Source organism: Zingiber officinale, chromosome 5B, assembly GCF_018446385.1.
Source record: "Zingiber officinale cultivar Zhangliang chromosome 5B, Zo_v1.1, whole genome shotgun sequence".
NCBI lineage: Eukaryota > Viridiplantae > Streptophyta > Magnoliopsida > Zingiberales > Zingiberaceae > Zingiber > Zingiber officinale.
The window spans coordinates 25,762,516-25,771,887 of record NC_055995.1 but is presented as its reverse complement, the minus strand read 5'-3'; the positions used below and the strand labels follow the sequence as shown (position 1 = coordinate 25,771,887).

The 9,372-nt window shown below is 38.7% G+C and overlaps 1 long non-coding RNA gene across 1 annotated transcript; it reads right to left on the bottom strand.

Annotated features, from left to right (window-relative positions):
- Positions 1–2,712: 2,712 nt before the first annotated feature.
- LOC121987305 lies at positions 2,713–3,256 on the bottom strand. Its single transcript, XR_006113481.1, has 3 exons — positions 3,188–3,256; positions 3,036–3,101; positions 2,713–2,773 (listed from the first exon to the last, which is right to left on the bottom strand). It is a non-coding gene; the product is annotated as an uncharacterized LOC121987305 (long non-coding RNA).
- Between the last annotated feature and the right edge of the window lie 6,116 nt (positions 3,257–9,372).

Here is a 9,372-nt window from a genome sequence, read left to right as displayed (position 1 = left end):
ATCAATCATTATTTTTTTTTCCACATAGTCCCATATCAGAGGAAGCATATATCTTTTTTTTTTATCCTGTTAACTATCCATAACCAACCAGATTTATTAAAATCTCATAGGTACATTCAACCGTAAAACTGTCCAACACCCAATTTATAATCTGATCACCAACCATAATCATCAAACCTGTGAATATCATAAATGGCACTCACTATGTCACCATCAATGACAACCCAAATATAAATCATCAAAATAGTTATCCACAATAGATCATCAAACAACCACATAACATTTACTCTCATAAATCATTAGAAATCAACACATCACAATATCTGATCTTCCAATATCCCTCAACCTCAAATCATTCTCAACAATGATCAAACATGATAACTCTCCAATGCCCAATTTTCATCGTATCGGATACCCTATTATCCAAAGGATACGAGTATAAAAACTCTACTGGCTAAGTCCACAGGAATATATAGGTATCATCCATTACCCAGCTAACAATAGCAGAGGCTGATATGTGCCTCCATCTCCTAATAGTAGTAACAGAAGCTAAAACTACTGATGGTATGATATGAAAAATTACCAGAGACTATAATCCTTGATCTCTATTAGGGTTGACCAAGATCAGTGGCTAACCCATCACATGTAATATGGCTACAACATCCAGACAGGTAATAAATAAAGAATGCTAATACCTGTCATAAACTATAAAATTAAACATCATACCTATATGCCGTCTGGAGATGTTTCCGTCGCTGTCCAGTCCCCAACTTCTGACCTCAAAATTCCGTACGAGAAAAACAACACTGGAAATCCATATAAATCAATAACGGAAGTCCATAAAAAAATCGAAACGGAAAATCTGTACAACCCAAAATAACTGCCCAGACTAATCTGTCTCGCAACTAGGGCTAGTATAAAAATGTCCAAAATACCAAACGCAGGTATCACACCCTGCTCTGAAACCAATGAATTGGTATCAGATAAATCCCGAAAATCCAACACACGGAAATCAAATAAATATCGCCAAACTTTGGCGCGCTGATACCCAATAAACTGATATCAGATTATTCAAAGTATCCATAATACGAAAACAAAGATCGTATAAATCCAGAACACACAGCAAGTATCGTATACCTGTTCTGATACCACTAAATTATCACGCCCCAGAGAAGTCCCTGTCCGAGAAAATTTCGGCAGCATCTCCCCTGTACGGCGGACAATATGAAACTTTCTACATCTCACATATACATCAGCCACAGGCGGCTGGAATGATAACAAAAATAAAAAAAAACAAACACCACGCAGTTTATAAAGATATTCAGCTTCTGGCTGTCACAACCACGCAGTTAATAATAGTAAACAATAACAATAGGACTCTGACTCGAAATCCACCCTACTCCACTACACTCGTAAAGCTCAAATCCAACGAACTCACCTCTTCTGCCGTCCAGGCAGGCACGTAGTAGAATGAAATCCAATATCATATCAAAAATCCATCAAAAGGTATCACTCCATACAATATCCATAGTAAAAATCCAAAGACAATGCTAAAACAAAGTCTGATATAGAAAAAGGCCAAAATAAAACAAATAACGAACTAGTAGAGAACTAGCTTTACGTGCAGATGGGGGGCTAGCGACTGGAACTGCTCCGGACAGCTTCAACCTGAAAATATCAACAATGGAGGCGGGGTGAGTCCAACACTCAGCAGGTACAACTGATATGCATAATAAAACAAATAACAGACAACACTAATCATGCGTACAGTCTCCTGAATACGAGAAGGAATAAATGCAACTGGAACGAAATCAGGAGAGAACTGTACTAACCGGGATCAAGGTACAAAGGTAACAGGTCGTCAGACCGAAGAAATCATAATCCTGTATGCATGTCAATCAAATGCATCCATACAAATGCAGCATATAAGTGCAGCAATCACAAACAATAAAATGCAATAAATGCATATGGTGACCGTGCACTCGGACATCACTGCTCCTGACAGTGACTGAGTGGACGGAATGCTGTCGGAGTACTCCTGTCCTCTGTCCCCAAATCATAAATGGGGGAGCTCAATGCTCTCATCTCCCGGTACACAATGACGGGGAGGATATCTCTGCCGGCTACCACGCTGAGTCTCCTGACCAACGGAGCCAAACAGAGTCCACCATCTGCCGGCTACCACGCTGCTACACTAAATGCCAACGGAGCCAAACAGAGCGGAACTGACTGCCGGCTACCACGCTGAGTCACCTGACCAACGGAGCCAAACAGCAGAACCGCCACACTCCAGCCAGATATACAACTAATCCATGGGTGGTGTGTGTAGTACATGTAACTGGCGATGGGCTCAACCAAAGTGGAGCCGACAATCGCACAGCATGCAATCATGATGCATGACACTAAAAACATGGCATAGTCCATATAACTAGATACAAGTGTGTACCACTGGAAGAAGTATCAAATAGAAGGTACACCAATAAAATAGGGTATCAAATAAACCCTAGATCCAGAACATATCATAGCATGTGGTTGGTTCACTACCTAAAGCATATGTGATCAAGTAGATATCATGCAATGCAACATAAATAAACAAACAAACATGTAACTAATCATGTAGCGACCAACCGAAACAAACAGATAACACAATTATTGTTATATGTTAAACATATTATCATGCATATCAAAAGACATAAGTCAAAGTACCCGCCTCCAATCGTAAAGTCCAATCTGGTCAAATCCAAAGTCGAGACGCCCGTCTCGAATCAGAATCCTGCGCCGACAATATACAAATATTTTATTTAGCTAACTTCACAAGAACAGCTAAATAAAAATCCCTAGGACTAATTTAGGGTAAAACCCCATTCACATATCCTCAATTTACTTTTTTTAAATCTAATAGTTAATTAGGGTTAGGAACTAAATCCCCAATCAACCCATTAGATTAAATCCAAACTTAATTCCCTTACAAAAAAAATTGTACAGCATGGAATATCCTCCATAGGAACCCAACAAAAGTCACTAAACATGCTCACCTAAGTGTATGAAAAATGATCAGATTCCTCAGCTCCAACAACAGCTTAATCCCGTTGTCACCAAACCTGGAAATCAATCAACCATATCAGTGAGTTGTTTCCGCATCCAACCAGTGATCAAATACAAGAAGCAACAAAGGTAAGCTGCTCACCTCACTCACCTACGAGGAGAAAACCTAGGGCACGGCAGTGACGACCAAGCTAGGGTAGAGGGGTACGCTATTGAGGAACAAACTCGCACTTGGAAGTGGCACGCCAAGGAAGAACTAGGCTTTGATTCGTTGCTCTTGGCCGGATGAAATCCAAGCAGAGACGCGCTGGGGAAGATGGGTCGGTGTCGGCGCACAGCTCCAAAGAGGAAAAAGGCTGTGGCACTGTAGTGGTCGATGCTGGGGCACCAGGGGTGAGGCGCTGCTCTGTGCGTCGCCGGCAACAGTGGGGTCGGGTCGGAGTGGCGGCGACGCGGCTAGGGATCGGCTCCGGCGCTCACAGTGGCGTCGGGAAGAATGAGTCTGCTAGGGCACTCGAGATGGAGGAAGAGGAGGTCTCGGTGTCAGCAGAGGAGAAGAAGGTCGGCGCAGCTCGGCGTCAAAACGACGGTGGCGCGCGTGAGGAGATCGGAGAGGCGTCGGTGGCGTCGGCACCTAGGGCTCGGCGCTGCTCGGCGTCGGGATAAGGAGAGATTGTGGCGTCGCAAGAAGGGAAGGAGAAGAAAACCACGCGGCCGGTGGTTAGGGCAAGCCGGCGTCGCGAGAGCTCGGGAGGAAACCACGCGGGTGAGGGAAAAACAAAGGAAAAGAAGAAATAAATAAATAAAAGAAAAGGAAATAAATCTTTTCCTCGTTAAAATGGGGTAGCCTAAACAGGCTTTTCCGGACCCCATTTTTGTCCCCGTTAACTCGTCCATACGAGCTTCGAAAAATTTTCAAAAATTCTGGAAAATTCCCTTATTCATATCCGCCTATTTCCGGTATTTTATAGAGATAGAGGTGAAGCCCTAGCCCTCTTCTTCATTTCTGCCCGAGAGAAGTCGACGCCGTGGCCGCGTACGAGAGGAGGAAAGGGATCGAGCGAAATTTCCTTCCTCTCTTCACTTAACCTCTTTTTTATAACCTAGGGTTAGTTTTATTACCAACCATTGATTAAAAATATTTCGCACCTAATCTTTTCACGAAATATTTGCAGAACAATTGGTTGGCCGCGTTTTGACCAAGTCAAGGGTCACAGGTTCAAATCCTTAGTCGCGCCCTTTTTTTTTCAATTATTTTCTGCCAATAACTATTTATTACTTAAATACAATTCGACTCTTATTTAATCAAGAAATAATTGCTTGCACACTTGGTCAGCTGGATTTTGACCGAGTCAAAGGTCGCTGATTCGAATCTCGGCTTGGATATTTTTGTTGAAACTTCTTTCGTTTAATAAAAACATCAAACGACCTCCAAAAATTGCATAAAAATATTCTATAAATTCCTAAAAATCTCTAGGATTTTTCTAAAGCATTTCTAGATTTTAATAAGGTCTTTTAGGACTCCAAATCATGAAATTTGGGGTGTTACAAGGATCCCCCAAGGTCCGTCCGCTCCTAAGTTCGATGCGATTGCAATGCTCTATTGGATTTACATCAGGTTTTCTAGGAAATTGCCCTGGTGCTCTTGAAGATGATGAGGCTAGCTGGCCAATTTGGCTATCTTGGATCTTTTGATGCTTTTCAGAATTATCCATTCTCTGAGTCAACTTCAAAATATCTTGTTTCATTTTGTTTTAATTAGAGATAATTTCCTCAAGCATCTTTTCGATTTTAAAAAACTGATAGCCTTGAGAAGATTGTTGTTGTTGCTGAAAATTTTATTGCCCAAATTGGAAACTTTGTTTGCCTCCCATGGATGTGTTGGAGTGTATACTGAAAGCCTAAGCTTTGTAAACATTCATTATGAATAAAGAATCACATTTGGTCTAATTATCTACATTTGTTTGTAGTTGTTCATTTAATTTATATTGTAGATAACATAGTATGTGGTGTCACATACAGAAGATGATGTTATCAGTACCTTATAAATTATAAACAGTAGCTCACGACCAGAATGGAAAGGAACAAACCATTAGAAGGTCGTAGTGTAATTAGGTATTAGTTTATCTTGACTATATAATTACACTAGTACACTCAGAGTGTATTGAGTAGGACCATTTGAGGTCGTTTCTTTTATACTGACTTTATAAAGGAACAAAGACCTCGGTTATTATGGAAGTGTGTGCTCTTAATCCTAATATAATAACAAGCACATATATTTGATATTTATTTCTTTAATTTATCAATGGGTGAGATTTAGTTCGATGAATCAATAAACCCGATAAATTGGGAAATTGTATCACTCATAGTGTGTGTTGTTGATTATAGAAGGAAACTGTGTCCTAGTGATACTAGGTTGATAATGTCCTCAAGAGGAGCTCATAAAGATTGTCATGTTAAACCTGCAGGTGGACTTAGTCCGACATGATAATAAGGTTGAGTGGTACTACTCTTGGACTTAGATATTAATTAAATGAGTTGTCGGTAACTCACTTAATTAGTGGACATTCGATATCTTAAACACGAGGAGACTAACACACTCATAATAAGAAGGAGCCAAAAATGTAATTTGGGATTGGTGCGGTAGTTCAATGATAGTTCTCTAGTGGAATGAATTATCATTGATAAAATTAAGTTGTGTGTTCGGGCGAACATGGGATGCTTAATTTTATCGGGAGACAAACCAATTCCTCCTCTCGGTCCCTATTGTAGCCTCTTATTTATAGAGTACTATACCCACATATACCCACCTTCTATACCCACCTAAAGGGGGCCGGCCAAGCTAGCTTGGGAACCAAGCTAGGGCCTAAGCTTGGGTTTAAGGTGGTCGGCCCTAGCTTGAACCCAAGCTAGTAGGGCCGGCCATAATTAATTAAAAGAAAATTTAATTTTAATGTTTATTATTATGTGGAAGATTTAATTTAAAAAATTAAAATTAAAATATCTCTCTTGTAAAAGATTTACAAAGATTAAAGAAAGAGATTAGATCTCTTTCCTTATTTGTAGATTGGAGAGATGTTTTATTTTCTCTTTAAAATTATTCACATGTTAATAAAATTAAAATTATAGATATTTCCTTTTATTAACCATGAAGAGATTTTAAAGAGAAATTTTATTTTTTAAAAAATTTCCGGAAACAAATAAGGAAAGTTTTAATTGTTGATTGAAACTTGTCCAATTTGCTTCCTATTGATTTGGCCGGCCATCATTGTTTAATTGGGGAAATATTATTTTATTTTTCTCAATTAAATCATGTCAAGGAAATTAAGGAAAATTTATTGTAATTAAATTTCCTAATTTACCTAGGCCAAGGAATATAAAAGAAGGGGTGAGGGTGCCTTCACAAGACACAAGATCTATTATTCCTCTCCCTCTTTTGTTCCTTGGTGTGGCCGGCCATCATCTCCTTTTCTTCCTCTTGTGGTGGCCGAACCTCTCCCTCTCCCTTGGAGTTCTTGTGGTGGCCGGATACTACTCGGAGAAGAAGAAGAAGAAGGAGAGAAAGCTAGCATCTCTTGGAGCTTGGTTAGTATTTTGGTTTTTCTCCTTGGTGAAGCTTTTCTTTTGTGGCCGAACCTTGCTTGGAGGAGAAGAAGGTGGTTGGTGGTTTCTCATCTTGGAAGATCGTTGCCCACACAACGTCCGAGGTTAGAAGAGGAATACGGTAGAAGATCAAGAGGTTTTTCTACAAGGTATAACTAGTAATTTCTATTTCCGCATCATGCTAGTTATTTATGGAAATAATATCAAATACAAGAGGCTTACGTTCTAGAATTTCGAATATGTTTTTTCGAAGTTGTGTTCTTTTGTTTTTTATTTTCCTTGTGATTTGATTGTTCTCTTTGGTTAACCTAAAGTTATTTTAGGAAATTAAATATTAGCTTTCTATTAAAGGTTTTATCTAGTCGGTGGTGGTTGCTCCCATATCCAAGAAGGCCATGTGCCTCGCCACGTCAGTACTGGGAACCTTTTATGGAAATTAATATTTAATGGAATTAATAACTTAAGGAGACTTGGGTCGAACGTGTTAAGTTCCGCAGGAGATCCAAGTCAAAACCTAAAAGAACAAATAGATTAAGTTTTGGATCAAACGTGTTAAGTTCCGCAGGAGATCCAAAATTTAATTTAAAAGAACACATGGTAGCTAGGAAAAGGTTCAGATCTTTGTACAAAATTTTTGTACAGTGGAACCTATAGGCTTTCCGAGTAGCAACCAACAGGATGGTCCCTGTTCTTGATTATTTTTATAGGAAAAATTTGGATGATTCTTCCACCCAGGGTTATATGTGTTGGAATATGGATTGTTCTGCCTTTGATTAAAACTCATGATAGCGTCACATTGCTCTAATTGATTTATCTGTGCAGATATAGCTCCCAAAGGACATGAGTCTTGTGAATGATCAGAACTACCACACATTTCACAACAACATACTATGGCATTGATTGTATTAGTGCTAGTCCCCATACTTTCCAGCTTCTTTGTGAGAGCATCCAACTTTGCAGACATTAGGGTGACTGCATCTACATCAAATTTCCCTGATGTTTTAGTTGGGTTTGAATAAGAATAGCCACCACTTCTCTCATTTTCCCATTGATGATGATTTTGTGCTACACTTTCAATTATTTCCTCAACTTCATCTAGACTTTTATTCATGAGTGCCCCTCCAACAGCTGAATCCTAGGGACACCTTAGTATGATAATTAATGTCATTATAGAATGTGTGCAACGCTAACCACTTCTCCAAACTATGATGTGGGCATTGTCTGAGCATATTATTATATCTATCCCAAGCTTCAAATAGAGATTCTGAGTCAGCATGTTTGAAACTTGCAATGAGATTCCTCATATGAGCCATTTTACTAGGCGGATAGAATTTATCCAAAAATTGTTGCTCGCATTGTTCCCATGTGGTGATGCTATTTGGAGCTAAGGAGTTCAACCATTGCTTAGCTCTGTCTCTTAAAGAAAACCCAAATAATAATAAATGCATTGCTTCAGAAGGAACACCATTCATTTTCATTGTCCCGCATATCTCATAAAAGACCTCCAAGTGTTGATTTGGGTCCTTATGCGGTCCTCCACCAAACTGATTTTGCTGCACCATAGAAATAATAGCCGGTTTGATCTCAAAATTATTTGCTTCAATAGAAGGTCTTGAAATGCTAGATCGAAACCCTCTAGCGTAAGGTGCTGCATAATCTTTTAATGGTCTATTTGTCATGCTAGAATGATTTTGTTCAGTTTGTTGTCTTTATAAAATTTTTCTTCTATGAAATGTTCTATCTATTTCTGGGTCTAGAGGAAGAAGTTCTCCTGTAAAGTTAGATCTTCGCATACACAAGAACAAGATATGTTTGCTCAAAAAGAAAAGAAGAAAGAAACTGAATCAAAAGAGAAAACAGAGAAAAGTTATACTAGAATGTTAGAAACTAAAAATGTAGAATTAGAATTAGAATTGCAACAAAACAAATTGTCAAGAAGTAGAAAGATATGCCAAAATTATGAAAACATAATTCTAAAGATTAGTTACAACTATGCTAACGAAAATAAAAGTTATGTTTAGTCTAACTCAATTGATTATCTCTAATGTTATAGTGCAGTCCCCGGCAACGGCGCCAAAAACTTGTTAACGTTCCGCAAGTGTATGGATACGTCGCAAGTAATAAAGGAAGATATCGTATCCACAGGGACTGGTATAAGCACTAAAGATATCTCAACACGAATTAGCTAAACAACTAATCAATTGATTTATGAAAACTAGTGCAACTATGAAAAGTAAAGAATAGATATAAAAGAATAGAAATAAGAATAAGGGCTATGATAAAAGGGTTGTTCTAGGCGTTTCGATTTCTTTGTAATGTTATTCAATGTAGGTGATCTACCAAATCGTATCCCTCAATTATCCATCATTTGTAGAAGGTTGCCAATTCTCTCTTGCAATAGATAAATGACCTATGACTGAAAACTATATCTAAATGTGATCAATTAGGAATGATTCCTATGTTGTCCTTACACGGGCTTGCCTTTTACGTGCGTTCCTCGAAAAATCAACATAGAAATTCATTACTTCTCAACCTCATCAAGATATGAAAGATTAATGCATTCAATCTATCCTACCCCCTTGAATGCCCTTATTTCACCCTCAAGATCATCCCTCAATCATCCTTACATGGGCTTGTCTGTCACGAACGTCCCTCAGATAATCGAGTGAGGAATCACCTCTACAAGATCCACAAGATACCCAAACATTTAATGAAGTATGGTAA